Genomic DNA, 17,131 nt, shown 5'->3' with positions numbered 1-17,131 from the left:
TATGAAGAAAAAGCTTTTATAAATGAGTTCATATTATGCTATGAAATACTATTAACTACTCTTAATATTCTGTATGATTAACTTGTTCCATTTAACTATTTTCAAGGAAATGGCACCGACTACTCGACACACCGTGAATATGAATGAAGAGGAATTCCGTACTTTTCTAGCTTCAAACATAGCCGCAGTACAGGCTGCGCTACATACCAACAATAACCTTGGATCTAGCAGTACAGGAAATCGTGTAGGATGCACCTACAAAGAATTCACTGCCTGCAAACCTTTGGAATTTGATGGAACCGAAGGACCGATCGGATTGAAACGGTGGACCGAGAAGGTCGAATCGGTGTTTGCCATAAGTAAGTGTACTGAAGAGGACAAAGTAAAGTACGCTACGCATACCTTCACAGGTTCTGCGTTAACATGGTGGAATACCTATCTAGAGCAAGTGGGACAAGACGATGCGTACGCACTACCGTGGTCAGCATTCAAGCACTTGATGAACGAGAAGTACCGTCCCAGAACCGAGGTCAATAAGCTCAAGACAGAACTTAGAGGGTTACGAACCCAAGGATTTGATATTACCACGTACGAAAGACGATTCACAGAATTGTGCCTATTGTGTCCGGGAGCATTCGAAGATGAGGAAGAGAAGATCGACGCGTTTGTGAAAGGATTACCTGAAAGAATCCAAGAAGATATAAGTTCACACGAGCCCGCCTCCATACAACAGGCATGTAGAATGGCTCACAAACTAGTGAACCAGATTGAAGAAAGAATTAAAGAACAGACTGCTGAAGAGGCCAATGTGAAGCAAGTCAAAAGAAAGTGGGAGGAAAACGGTGATAAGAATCACCAATACAACAACAACAGCAATTACAACAATAATCGCAACAATTATCCCAACAATCGCAACATCAATCGCAACTACAACAAACGGCCCAACAACAACAACAACAACAACAGCAACTACAACAATCATCCCAACAACAATAATAACCGCAACAACAACAACAATCAGAAGCAGCTATGCCAAAGGTGTGAAAAGAATCACTCGGGGTTCTGCACCAAATTTTGCAACAAGTGTAAAAGAAATGGTCATAGCGCGGCGAAGTGTGAGGTCTACGGACCAGGGGTTAATAGAACGAAAGGAACAAATGGTGTCGGAACGAGTAATGGCGGAGCAAGTAGTGTCGGAGCAAGTTATGCCAATGTAGTTTGTTATAAATGTGGAAAACCAGGCCACATTATTAGAAATTGCCCGAACCAGGAGAACACGAATGGACAAGGCCGTGGAAGAGTTTTCAATATTAATGCGGTAGAGGCACAGGAAGACCCGGAGCTTGTTACGGGTACGTTTCTTATTGACAATAAATCTGCTTACGTTTTATTTGATTCGGGTGCGGATAGAAGCTATATGAGTAGAGATTTTTGTGCTAAATTAAGTTGTCCATTGACGCCTTTGGATAGTAAATTTTTACTCGAATTAGCAAATGGTAAATTAATTTCAGCAGATAATATATGTCGGAATCGAGAAATTAAACTGGTTAGCGAAACATTTAAGATTGATTTGATACCAGTAGAGTTAGGGAGTTTTGATGTGATAATCGGTATGGACTGGTTGAAAGAAGTGAAAGCGGAGATCGTTTGTTACAAAAATGCAATTCGCATTATACGAGAAAAAGGAAAACCCTTAATGGTGTACGGAGAAAAGGGCAACACGAAGCTACATCTTATTAGTAATTTGAAGGCACAAAAACTAATAAGAAAAGGTTGCTATGCTGTTCTAGCACACGTCGAGAAAGTACAAACTGAAGAAAAGAGCATCAATGATGTTCCCATTGCAAAAGAATTTCCCGATGTATTTCCGAAAGAATTACCGGGATTACCCCCACATCGATCCGTTGAATTTCAAATAGATCTTGTACCAGGAGCTGCACCAATAGCTCGTGCTCCTTACAGACTCGCACGCAGCGAGATGAAAGAACTGCAAAGCCAATTACAAGAACTTTTAGAGCGTGGTTTCATTCGACCAAGCACATCACCGTGGGGAGCTCCTGTTTTGTTTGTCAAGAAGAAAGATGGTACATTCAGGTTGTGTATCGACTACCGAGAGTTGAACAAACTTACCATCAAGAACCGCTACCCACTACCGAGAATCGATGACTTATTTGATCAACTACAAGGCTCGTCTGTTTATTCAAAGATTGACTTACGTTCCGGGTATCATCAAATGCGGGTGAAAGAAGATGATATTCCAAAGACTGCTTTCAGAACACGTTACGGTCATTACGAGTTTATGGTCATGCCGTTTGGTTTAACTAATGCACCAGCTGTGTTCATGGACCTTATGAACCGAGTGTGTGGACCATACCTTGACAAGTTTGTCATTGTTTTCATTGATGACATACTTATTTACTCAAAGAATGACCAAGAACACGGTGAACATTTGAGAAAGGTGTTAGAAGTATTGAGGAAGGAAGAATTGTACGCTAAGTTTTCAAAGTGTGCATTTTGGTTGGAAGAAGTTCAGTTCCTCGGTCACATAGTGAACAAAGAAGGTATTAAGGTGGATCCGACAAAGATAGAAACTGTTGAAAAGTGGGAAACCCCGAAAACTCCGAAACACATACGCCAGTTTTTAGGACTAGCTGGTTACTACAGAAGGTTCATCCAAGACTTTTCCAGAATAGCAAAACCCTTGACTGCATTAACGCATAAAGGGAAGAAATTTGAATGGAATGATGAACAAGAGAAAGCGTTTCAGTTATTGAAGAAAAAGCTAACTACGGCACCTATATTGTCATTGCCTGAAGGGAATGATGATTTTGTGATTTATTGTGACGCATCAAAGCAAGGTCTCGGTTGTGTATTAATGCAACGAACGAAGGTGATTGCTTATGCGTCTAGACAATTGAAGATTCACGAACAAAATTATACGACGCATGATTTGGAATTAGGCGCGGTTGTTTTTGCATTAAAGACTTGGAGGCACTACTTATATGGGGTCAAAAGTATTATATATACCGACCACAAAAGTCTTCAACACATATTTAATCAGAAACAACTGAATATGAGGCAGCGTAGGTGGATTGAATTATTGAATGATTACGATTTTGAGATTCGTTACCACCCGGGGAAGGCAAATGTGGTAGCCGATGCCTTGAGCAGGAAGGATAGAGAACCCATTCGAGTAAAATCTATGAATATAATGATTCATAATAACATTACTACTCAAATAAAGGAGGCGCAACAAGGAGTTTTAAAAGAGGGAAATTTAAAGGATGAAATACCCAAAGGATCGGAGAAGCATCTTAATATTCGGGAAGACGGAACCCGGTATAGGGCTGAAAGGATTTGGGTACCAAAATTTGGAGATATGAGAGAAATGGTACTTAGAGAAGCTCATAAAACCAGATACTCAATACATCCTGGAACGGGGAAGATGTACAAGGATCTCAAGAAACATTTTTGGTGGCCGGGTATGAAAGCCGATGTTGCTAAATACGTAGGAGAATGTTTGACGTGTTCTAAGGTCAAAGCTGAGCATCAGAAACCATCAGGTCTACTTCAACAACCCGAAATCCCGGAATGGAAATGGGAAAACATTACCATGGATTTCATCACTAAATTGCCAAGGACTGCAAGTGGTTTTGATACTATTTGGGTAATAGTTGATCGTCTCACCAAATCAGCACATTTCCTGCCAATAAGAGAAGATGACAAGATGGAGAAGTTAGCACGACTGTATTTGAAGGAAGTCATCTCCAGACATGGAATACCAATCTCTATTATCTCTGATAGGGATGGTAGATTTATTTCAAGATTCTGGCAGACATTACAGCAAGCATTAGGAACTCGTCTAGACATGAGTACTGCCTATCATCCACAAACTGATGGGCAGAGCGAAAGGACGATACAAACGCTTGAAGACATGCTACGAGCATGTGTTATTGATTTCGGAAACAGTTGGGATCGACATCTACCGTTAGCAGAATTTTCCTACAACAACAGCTACCATTCAAGCATTGAGATGGCGCCGTTTGAAGCACTTTATGGTAGAAAGTGCAGGTCTCCGAATTGTTGGAGTGAAGTGGGGGATAGACAGATTACGGGTCCGGAGATTATACAAGAAACTACCGAGAAGATCATCCAAATTCAACAACGGTTGAAAACCGCCCAAAGTCGACAAAAGAGCTACGCTGACATTAAAAGAAAAGATATAGAATTTGAAATTGGAGAGATGGTCATGCTTAAAGTTGCACCTTGGAAAGGCGTTGTTCGATTTGGTAAACGAGGGAAATTAAATCCAAGGTATATTGGACCATTCAAGATTATTGATCGTATCGGACCAGTAGCTTATCGACTAGAGTTACCTCAACAACTCGCAGCTGTACATAACACTTTCCACGTCTCGAATTTAAAGAAATGTTTTGCTAAAGAAGATCTCACTATTCCGTTAGATGAAATCCAAATCAACGAAAAACTTCAATTCATCGAAGAACCCGTCGAAATAATGGATCGTGAGGTTAAAAGACTTAAGCAAAACAAGATACCAATTGTTAAGGTTCGATGGAATGCTCGTAGAGGACCCGAGTTCACCTGGGAGCGTGAAGATCAGATGAAGAAGAAATACCCGCATCTATTTCCAGAAGATTCGTCAACACCTTCAACAGCTTAAAATTTCGGGACGAAATTTATTTAACGGGTAGGTACTGTAGTGACCCGAACTTTTCCATGTTTATATATATTAATTGAGATTGATGTTTACATGATTAAATGTTTCCAACATGTTAAGTAATCAAACTTGTTAAGACTTGATTAATTGAAATATGTTTCATATAGACAATTGACCACCCAAGTTGACCGGTGATTCACGAACGTTAAAACTTGTAAAAACTATATGATGACATATATATGGATATATATATATAGTTAACATGATACTATGATAAGTAAACATATCATTAAGTATATTAACAATGAACTACATATGTAAAAACAAGACTACTAACTTAATGATTTTTAAACGAGACATATTTGTAACGATTATCGTTGTAAAGACATTTAATGTATATATATCATATTAAGAGATATTCATACATGATAATATCATGATAATATAATAATTTAAAATCTCATTTGATATTATAAACATTGGGTTAACAACATTTAACAAGATCGTTAACCTAAAGGTTTCAAAACAACACTTACATGTAACGACTAACGATGACTTAACGACTCAGTTAAAATGTATATACATGTAGTGTTTTAATATGTATTTATACACTTTTGAAAGACTTCAATACACTTATCAAAATACTTCTACTTAACAAAAATGCTTACAATTACATTCTCGTTCAGTTTCATCAACAATTCTACTCGTATGCACCCGTATTCGTACTCGTACAATACACAGCTTTTAGATGTATGTACTATTGGTATATACACTCCAATGATCAGCTCTTAGCAGCCCATTTGAGTCACCTAACACATGTGGGAACCATCATTTGGCAACTAGCATGAAATATCTCATAAGATTACAAAAATATGAGTAATCATTCATGACTTATTTACATGAAAACAAAATTACATATCCTTTATATCTAATCCATACACCAATGACCAAAAACACCTACAAACACTTTCATTCTTCAATTTTCTTCATCTAATTGAACTCTCTCAAGTTCTATCTTCAAGTTCTAAGTGTTCTTCATAAATTCCAAAAGTTCTAGTTTCATAAAATCAAGAATACTTTCAAGTTTGCTAGCTCACTTCCAATCTTGTAAGGTGATCATCCAACCTCAAGAAATCTTTGTTTCTTACAGTAGGTTATCATTCTAATACAAGGTAATAATCATATTCAAACTTTGGTTCAATTTCTATAACTATAACAATCTTATTTCAAGTGATGATCTTACTTGAACTTGTTTTCGTGTCATGATTTTGCTTCAAGAACTTTGAGCCATCCAAGGATCCATTGAAGCTAGATCCATTTTTCTCTTTTCCAGTAGGTTCATCCAAGGAACTTAAGGTAGTAATGATGTTCATAACATCATTCGATTCATACATATAAAGCTATCTTATTCGAAGGTTTAAACTTGTAATCACTAGAACATAGTTTAGTTAATTCTAAACTTGTTCACAAACAAAAGTTAATCCTTCTAACTTGACTTTTAAAATCAACTAAACACATGTTCTATATCTATATGATATGCTAACTTAATGATTTAAAACCTGGAAACACGAAAAACACCGTAAAACCGGATTTACGCCGTCGTAGTAACACCGCGGGCTGTTTTGGGTTAGTTAATTAAAAACTATGATAAACTTTGATTTAAAAGTTGTTATTCTGAGAAAATGATTTTTATTATGAACATGAAACTATATCCAAAAATTATGGTTAAACTCAAAGTGGAAGTATGTTTTCTAAAATGGTCATCTAGACGTCGTTCTTTCGACTGAAATGACTACCTTTACAAAAACGACTTGTAACTTATTTTTCCGACTAGAAACCTATACTTTTTTTGTTTAGATTCATAAAATAGAGTTCAATATGAAACCATAGCAATTTGATTCACTCAAAACGGATTTAAAATGAAGAAGTTATGGGTAAAACAAGATTGGATAATTTTTCTCATTTTAGCTACGTGAAAATTGGTAACAAATCTATTCCAACCATAACTTAATCAACTTGTATTATATATTATGTAATCTTGAGATACCATAGACACGTATACAATGTTTCGACCTATCATTTCGACACATCTATATATATTTCGGAACAACCATAGACACTCTATATGTGAATGTTGGAGTTAGCTATACAGGGTTGAGGTTGATTCCAAAATATATATAGTTTGAGTTGTGATCAATACTGAGATACGTATACACTGGGTCGTGGATTGATTCAAGATAATATTTATCGATTTATTTCTGTACATCTAACTGTGGACAACTAGTTGTAGGTTACTAACGAGGACAGCTGACTTAATAAACTTAAAACATCAAAATATATTAAAAGTGTTGTAAATATATTTTGAACATACTTTGATATATATGTATATATTGTTATAGGTTCGTGAATCAACCAGTGGCCAAGTCTTACTTCCCGACGAAGTAAAAATCTGTGAAAGTGAGTTATAGTCCCACTTTTAAAATCTAATATTTTTGGGATGAGAATACATGCAGGTTTTATAAATGATTTACAAAATAGACACAAGTACGTGAAACTACATTCTATGGTTGAATTATCGAAATCGAATATGCCCCTTTTTATTAAGTCTGGTAATCTAAGAATTAGGGAACAGACACCCTAATTGACGCGAATCCTAAAGATAGATCTATTGGGCCTAACAAACCCCATCCAAAGTACCGGATGCTTTAGTACTTCGAAATTTATATCATATCCGAAGGGTGTCCCGGAATGATGGGGATATTCTTATATATGCATCTTGTTATTGTCGGTTACCAGGTGTTCACCATATGAATGATTTTTATCTCTATGTATGGGATGTGTATTGAAATATGAAATCTTGTGGTCTATTGTTACGATTTGATATATATAGGTTAAACCTATAACTCACCAACATTTTTGTTGACGTTTAAAGCATGTTTATTCTCAGGTGAATACTAAGAGCTTCCGCTGTTGCATACTAAAATAAGGACAAGATTTGGAGTCCATGCTTGTATGATATTGTGTAAAAACTGCATTCAAGAAACTTATTTTGTTGTAACATATTTGTATTGTAAACCATTATGTAATGGTCGTGTGTAAACAGGATATTTTAGATTATCATTATTTGATAATCTACGTAAAGCTTTTTAAACCTTTATTGATGAAATAAAGGTTATGGTTTGTTTTAAAAAGGAATGCAGTCTTTGAAAAACGTCTCATATAGAGGTCAAAACCTCGCAACGAAATCAATTAATATGGAACGTTTTTAATCAATAAGAACGGGACATTTCAAAATATTAGTACTCCGTACATATAAATTGGAACAGAAAATAAATAATTATCGAACCTTTTTGATCAGGTTTCAAACAGTTAATGAGTGAAATAATTAAATATATTTAATCTAAAAATTTGAGATTTTTAGGGACACTTTTATACGTTAACTGTTTAGCAATGGACACGATATAGCCATCCGGGAAAAAGTGTCGGCAGAGTGTGAGAGGTTGCTAAGTATTCTTCCCACGTTTTTTTTTTCTTTTGGTTTGTTCTTTACCACTTGACACACTTTCATTATATATATATATATATATATATATATATATATATATATATATATATATATATATATATATATATATATATACATCAATTACAGGGAATTAACACAACCACTTTTGTCAAAAATCCTCAACTATGTCACCATAACAACCTTCCACCACTTTTATCGCCACCACCCTAGCATCACCAACATTTTGGTTGACACTTGAATGCATGTTTATTCTCAGGTATGAAAGAAACCTTCCGTTGTGCATTAGCTCATTTTAAAGACATTATTTGGAGTCGATCATCGCAATGGGACCAGATGTTGGTGACTTCGTCCAGATGGATTAGGACGGGGTATGACATGTGCTATCAGAGCGGTGGTCTTAGCAAACCAGGTCTTGCATTAGTGTGTCTAACTGATAGTTGTTTAGATGCATTAGTGAGTCTGGACTTCGACTGTGTTTGCATGTCCAAAGTTTTGCTTATCATTTCTTGTCAGAAATTACGTGTTTATCATTCTTAGTCTAGACACGTTTTACTGCATTAACTGCATGAATAGTGTATAGAAAAAATTCATATCTTAGCGTATCTGCTACTGTAGACTTTGCCTGACAGCTTCCGTAGATTTCTTCGTAACTTATGGAATTTTAGTATTATATATGCATATGTAAATTATGTATTGTAGGGTACTAATCTACATCCTATAATCTACTTCTTATCGAAAAATCCTTCATTTGATCGTACGAGATGAATCCCTCAACCAGTTCGAATTCCTCAGATTCCGGCAGCTATTCCAATATGTAGTTTCACCTAAGATCCGAAAGCAGAATGAATCAACCAATTCATCTGATGGGTTCGTAGTCTACTTAATCATTGGAGACAAGAAAAAGCGATCCCTTTGATCCACCATATTGTCCGCTGGGCGAAGAACTTGAAGCATTCACCGGCGAACCAATCCGAAACACCATTTTCACTCTCATTTTCCGAATATCTCTCCACGATTATATTCTATCTAAAATCCTAAACCTTATTCATCCGCTTGTTCCAACCGACAATCATCCCGGAATAATGGAAGAAGTCAACGAGCTTCGCGCCCGAGTAACCAATTTCATTCAATTTCATTCAATTTCATTCAATTTCATATTTGGATTTTGACTTATCCGAATCCAACAAGTGGCATAATGAAGAAAACATTTGACAAAATAAAATTTGTTAGAAACATACAAATTAACTATCAGAAATTTTTTTTTTTGTTAAGAATCCACACTAACTGTTCCTAGCTAACTGGTCCTAGCTAACTGTTAATTCCGTATTACCTTTTATTTATCGCAATTTATTTATCGCATTTTATTTATCGCAATTTTAATTCTCGCAATTTTATTTATCGTCATTTAATTTCTATTATTTATTTTACGCACTTTAAATATCGGGACACGTATACAAGGTTTTGACATATCATATCGACGCATCTATATATATTATTTGGAATAACCATAGACACTCTATATGCAGTAATGCTGGAGTTAGCTATACAGGGTTGAGGTTGATTCTACAATAATATGTATAGTTTGAGTTGTGATCGAGTCTGAGACATGTACACGGGTCACGATACGTATTAAATAATTCGAATATTATATATTAAATTATATATGAATTATTGGACTGTTAACTGTGGACTATCGACTGTGGACTAATGACATTGGACAATTAAAATGAATTAAAATATTGATTATAACATATGAAACTAAACATTTCTTCAAGTTTGCCACTTGATTTCATCTTAAACCTCATTTGTATCTTGACGATTATAATCTACGTCCAAACCTTTCATGATTCTTGAAAACACCTCAATTGAGAGGATGAACCAACCGCACTTCAACTACGGAAGAAAAGATTGGTGCATATAGTTATACACCTAAAAACACTCGGAACCTGAGTAAACGTTTAACACGTATCTGTGCTAGCTCCTTTGGCATTGTTATTACCGAAAATAACATTGCAATTCATTTTCAAATTAGTCAATTTTGTCACAGCTCCAGCAAATCAACTTCAAGTTTTCATTCAAATAAACCTTATTATTAAGATTACACCATCATCATCGTTACCGGAGAATTGTTTATATTCCACCACATTAGCAGTAAACTTACCAGCAACTTCATTACTCAATAACTTAAGTCACTCCGAAGAACTATTATATTTATATTCGTTTATTAAAACCCTATCATATACTCATCCGCATTTTGTAACGATAATTACCGTACCAGTTACCGAGAATCAGCAATCAGTATTTTGAAATCTCGCAGCATGTCTACATCAACAGTTATATGTATACATATAACATTTATCTCTTAGAATTATGAACTTTAATTCTGAAATTCTGAAAAGCACTCTAGCTTACGAATCAGATCTCTAAGTTCTGAAAAATGAATCGTGCAAACCATGAAGGAGACCAAGGATAAATACAAGGACCAAACCCTGTATTTAAAGAATCCTGATGATTCCGTATCTGATGAACTCTTCAGCGAATATCTTGCTCCTTATTCATTCTAAATCCTTGCGAAAGGATTTTCTTCATCAACCTTCAATCTTAGAAATTCCAGAATATCGTCATAAATATCTTCGATATTTCTGAAGATATTTTCATAACTACCCTTATCTGAAATTAGTTATCTTTTCACGTTATCTGTATTACATCATAAAGGAAACTGTTTAATTTCTATATTCTGTAAACTTTCAAGTTTAAATTATGAATGTTTTTGAAATAATGTTGGGAACTGATGCATGAGTTAGTATAATATAATGACACTTGATCAACGTGATTATATTGCAGTAAGTCATGCTGAGTTTCTAATTAAACATGATGATTCACAGACAATAACGTCATCATGTGCCATTTTACACGACTCTTACATTCTATATAATCTATAATCATATCAAGAACGTATTTTCTTGATAATTCTATCTCTTCTCCTGAATTCTGGTAATTTAACCAATCAAGATCGTGCTATTACAAAATCTTTCTTAGAACGTTAGCTATATTCATTCCGAATTTCATATCTACAAATTCTGGACCATTTTTTGCTTGAATTAAAATCGGGAAGATAAAACAAAAGGATGGAACTCCAAAATATAAAGGAAATGAAGAGAATGGATTTATAGTGAAATATCAGACAGAGCAATCTAGACAGATCATCGCATTTAACCAAAGGGGATTCTAATTACCTTAATTATTGAAGAACCAAATCTTATTAAGAAGATTTCCTTTAAATCCCTTGAATTTAGAAATTCAAACAAGTCAACGTCAAAAGTTAAGACGAAACTTTATGTACTCATTTCAATCTTTTGTGATAGCTTCACTCGTACGCTTCACATGATCGAATCATTTTATTTATATTAATCAATAATGATAAACCTATAACTCATATTCGTCATGAAAACATTTTTATTGTTAGCCATGACGACCTCACTCAAATTTCGGGACGAAAATTCTTTAACGGGTAGGTACTGTAGTGACCCGGAAAATTTTGACTAATTTTAAATCAAACTCTCGATACGATATTATATTTACAACACGATAAGCAAAGTATGTTAGGTTGGATCTCAAAAATTATGAACTGTTTCATATATTCAATTGACCTTCGACCAATCCCGATGATTCACGAACAACTATTTGTAAATAGTTACATATATATATTATATATATATATATATATATATATATATATATATATATATATATATATATATATATATATATATATATATATATATATATATAATAAAATATATAATATATATAAATATTACTTGTAAATATATAATATTATATTTAGTTGTTTAAAAGAATATAATTAATATATTTATTTACTTAAACTTGATAATTAAGATTTGATATATATATATATATATATATATATATATATATATATATATATATATATATATATATATATATATATATGAATTTGTATATTGAAAATGAATGATTTCGAGCCTAATTAGTAAACGTCAGTAACACTCGGTTGACGTTTCGTTAGTTTTAATATAGATATAATACATGTCCATGAAGGACTAAAATAAAAGTTGAACTGTAAATCGATTACGAAGTTGTTATATTTGTTAAATATATTTTTACCTTTTTAAGTTTAAATATTACTACTCCGTACATATAAATTGGAACAGAAAATAAATAATTATGGAACCTTTTTGATCAGGTTTCAAACAGTTAATGAGTGAAATAATTAAATATATTTAATCTAAAAATTTGGGATATTTAGGGACACTTTTATACGTTAACTGTTTAGCAATGGTCACGATATAGCCATCCGGGGAAAAGTGTCAGCAGAATGTGAGAAGCTGCTAAGTATTCTTCCCACGTTTTTTTTTCTTTTGGTTTGTTCCTTACCACTTGACACACTTTCATTATATATTATATATATATATATATATATATATATATATATATATATATATATATATATATATATATATATATATATATATATATATATATACATCAATTACAGGAAATTAACACAACCATTTTTGTCAAAAATCCTCAACTATGTCACCATAACAACCTTCCACCACTTTTAGCGCCACCACCCTAGCATCACCAACCTTTTGTTTGACACTTGAATGCATGTTTATTCTTAGGTATGAAAGAAACCTTCCGCTGTGCATTAGCTCATTTTAAAGACATTATTTGGAGTCGATCATCGTAATGGGACCAGATATTGGTGACTTCGTCCAGATGGATTAGGATGGGGTATGACATTGGTTGACACTTTAAAGCATGTTTATTCTCAGGTATGAAAGAAATCTTCCGTTGTGCATTTGCTCATATTTGAGATATTACTTGGAGTCATTCATGACATATTTCAAAAGACGTTGCATTCGAGTCGTTGAGTTTATCCAGATTATTATTAAGTCAATTATAGATTGGATATATTCTGAAATGGTATGCATGCATGTCAACTTTCGATATGATGAAAGTTTGTCTTTTAAAAATGAATGCAATTTTTGTAAAACGTATCATATAGAAGTCAAGTACCTCGCGATGTAACCAATTGATATGAATCGTTTATAATCGATATGAACGGGTCCTTTCACCGCTAAGTGAATGGAATCTATCTATCAGATATAGCTTAAGCCATACACAAGCTATATACTAACAACAACACATGCTAACTACCAACTAGCATATAATAAGACAATACGAGGATCGGCGGCTTGTACGAGCACATGACTCTCGGCTGATCGGGCCTGAGTCTACCGATAGTCGCTGCTACTCAATTCACAGTATACTTATCCAGATGTAGGGGATCCATTGTTCACACTATACTTCACAATCAGTAGCCTATGGACCCAACCTCCCCTAGGCATGGTTGACCTCATACGGACTCTAAACCTTTCCTAGGCACGATCTCGAGTCCCCGGTTTCCCTAGGCCCGACTGGTGCCATTCACACAGTGTACACATAATTTACACACAACATCAGGCATACGATATTATTCTAACATGGAAATCCCTACGCTATGCATGGTAAAAGAGTCAACCACAGTAGCAACATATGCTACTTAAACTCTATCCGGAGATAGACCCACTCACCAATTACCAGCAACTGCTCAGTTATTATTTCTGAGCTTCCTTCGTGTTCTTATCTCCTGAGAACAACAAAAACCAAGTTAGAATAGTGTTCCCATCAAAATTAGACACACTGACAGCACATTTCAGCAAATTAGTAAAAAAAAAAAAAACGTTCGCTAAAAATTAATGCTTAACACTTATGCATTTTCAGAATTTACATCCTGAAAACCATAAGAACACACGGGCAGCATAACGGCTATAAATCAACACTTAGTAAAATATTTACTACCTAAGACCATCGGCTGACCGACCAAGATAATCTGCCGACGGTCTTCACACCATCGGCCGAGGGTCTCTTCTATCGGCCGAACGACTAAAGAAATTTCACCAACTGAAAGACTCTCATCATCGGTCGATGCTCAACGACCATCAGCCGGTTGTCAGTCACTATCGGTCGATGGTCAAAGACCATCGGCCGTAGGTAGTTCATCAGCTGCAGCAGCATCAAAGTGACGGGTTTCAACCCGAAATCACCAAATCTCGACTTTGGTCACGTTTTTAACCTCAAAACTGAACACATCTTGTACACAAAACATTTAGAAACATAAACCCATAACCTTTATGTACAAATAACAACAAATTGAACCAATTTTGACATCAAAACCCACTTTCATAAAACTTAACTAAAACACCCATTTTGACACTGATTTGATCAGGAAATCAAACAAACTTTACCTTGTTAGAATCACAACAACACACGAAACGATTTGACACTAAAATCAAGCTTCAATTCGAGATCAAATGATTTAGGGTTGTTTGAGATGATGAATATGAGGTTAGGTGAGAGGGGGTGATAAATGAATTTTCTAGAGAAAATGAGAAAGTGGCAGCTGGTATAACACTTAATTGTGTTATATCACAATACCCCTCGACACACGGGTATTTACCAGTTGTCTGATATCTTTCGCACAAGATTAAGCAACCCAAATGAGGTCCAAATAAAATAAACAAACTTGTTCTGGGACCCTTGTCACAAACTGGTTACAACACAAATATAAAAAAACACTAATAAAATAATTAAAATAAAAGCACTTAAGACTAAGCACAAACCCTAAGTTCTCGAATAATATGAATTATTATATGCGAATTCAACCAACGGTAAATGTGTATACCAAGAACCACCGTATTCTAACACACAAGTCCTTAACATATCCTCCAAAGTCTGTATCGTTCTTTCACTCTGACCGTCTGTCTGAGGATGATAAGTTGTACTTAAATTCACACGTATACCCAGATTCTGTTGAAGACTATTCCAAAAATTAGACACAAATATGGAATCTCTGTCTGAAACGATCGATAACGGCACACAATGTGGACTAACTATCTCTTTCACGTACAATTCGGCTAACTCACTTAACGAAGATGTTTCACGAGTAGCAAGAAAATGAGCACTTTTATTAGACGATCCACTATTACCCAAATCATATCATATATTTTCTGAGTTCGAGGTAATTTTGTCACAAAATCCATCGTTATATGTTCCCACTTCCACTCTAGAATCTGTAACTGGCGTAATGAACCATAAGGTTTTTGATGTTCTGCCTTCACTTGAGCACAAATATGACACTTTTCGACATAACGGGCGATATCTGTTTTCATTGTTGGCCACCAATACAATGTCTTCAAATCATGATACATCTTATTACTACTCGGATGTACTGTTAATCTGGATTTGTGAGCTTCTGTCATGATTAAACCCTTAAATCTCCAAGCTTAGGCACCCAAACACAATTGTTTAAGGTCTTTAGTCCACGCGAGTCATCAATTAAGTCTACTTTCGTTTGATCTTTTGTTCAGATTTATTATGTTCATCCTCCAAAGCACATGCCTGAACGGTTCTTAAGCTGTTAATTAAATCTAAAGTTATATTCAAACGAAGGAATTTCACATTTTCACTTGACTTTTTACGACTTAGCGCATCTGCAACCACATTTTCCTTACCAGGATGGTATTTAATTTCACAATCATAATCTTTGATCAACTCTTGCCACCGTCTCTGACGCATGTTCAATTCTTTCTGTGAGAAGATATACTGCAAACTCTTGTGATCTGTACAAATAACACAATGGGTTCCATACAAATAGTGTCTCCACAGTTTCAAAGCAAACACTACTGCAGCCATTTCAAGATCATGCACTGGATAATTCATCTCATGAACTTTCAACTGTCACGAGGTGTAAGCTATTACTTTATCTCTTTGCATTAATACACAACCTAATCCAGCAAATGACGCATCACAGTATACCACGTAGTCGTCTGAACCTTCTGGTAAAGCTAACACTGGTGCTTGACACAGTAGCTGTTTCAAAATCTGAAAAGCCTTTTCATGTTCATCATTCCATCGAAAGGCTACATCTTTACGAGTCAACTTAGTCAACGGTCCCGCTATTTTCGAGAAATTCTTGATAAATCTGCGATAATAACCGGCTAATCCGAGAAAACTCTTAATCTCAGTCAGAGTCTTCGGAGATTTCCAATTCATTACCGCTTCTATCTTTATCGGATCGAACTTTACACCTTCGGTACAAATCACATGACCCAAAAACTGCACTTCACGTAACCAAAATTCACATTTTGAAAATTTTGCAAATAGTTGCTCACGTTTCAACAAGTTCAAAACCTGTCTCAGATGTTCAGCATGTTCAGTCTCTGTCTTTGAATACACTAGTATATCGTCTATAAACACAATCACAAACTTATCTAAGAACGGATGACACACTCTATTCATTAGATCCATGAAGACTGCTGGCGCATTCATCAACCCAAACGACATGACAAGAAATTCATAATGACCATACCTTGTTCTGAACGCTGTTTACGGTATATCTGATTCAGCAACATGAACCTGGTGATATCCGGATCGTAAATCTATTTTAGAAACGAATGAAGCACCTTGTAACTGATCGAACAAGTCGTCTATTCGAGGTAACGGATACTTATTCTTCACTGTTCTTTTGTTCAATTCACGATAATCAATACACATACGCATTGACCCATCTTTCTTTTTAACAAACAATACCGGAGCACCCCACGGTGAAGAACTCGGTCAGATAAACCCACGATCTAATAACTCTTGAATCTGTGACATCATTTCATGAATTTCAGACGGCGCTAATCGGTATGGAGCTTTTGTAATTGGAGTTATTCCAGGAACCAACTCAATCTTATATTCGACTTCCCTTACCGGCGGCAGACCTGGTAACTCATCCGGGAACACTTCAGGAAATTCTGATACTATCGGATTATCGGCCACTGTTTTCTTTT

This window comes from Rutidosis leptorrhynchoides, chromosome 2 (assembly GCF_046630445.1).
Source record: "Rutidosis leptorrhynchoides isolate AG116_Rl617_1_P2 chromosome 2, CSIRO_AGI_Rlap_v1, whole genome shotgun sequence".
NCBI classification, from domain to species: domain Eukaryota; kingdom Viridiplantae; phylum Streptophyta; class Magnoliopsida; order Asterales; family Asteraceae; genus Rutidosis; species Rutidosis leptorrhynchoides.
The sequence above is the reverse complement of the archived record's forward strand: the minus strand, read 5'-3'. Positions refer to the sequence as shown.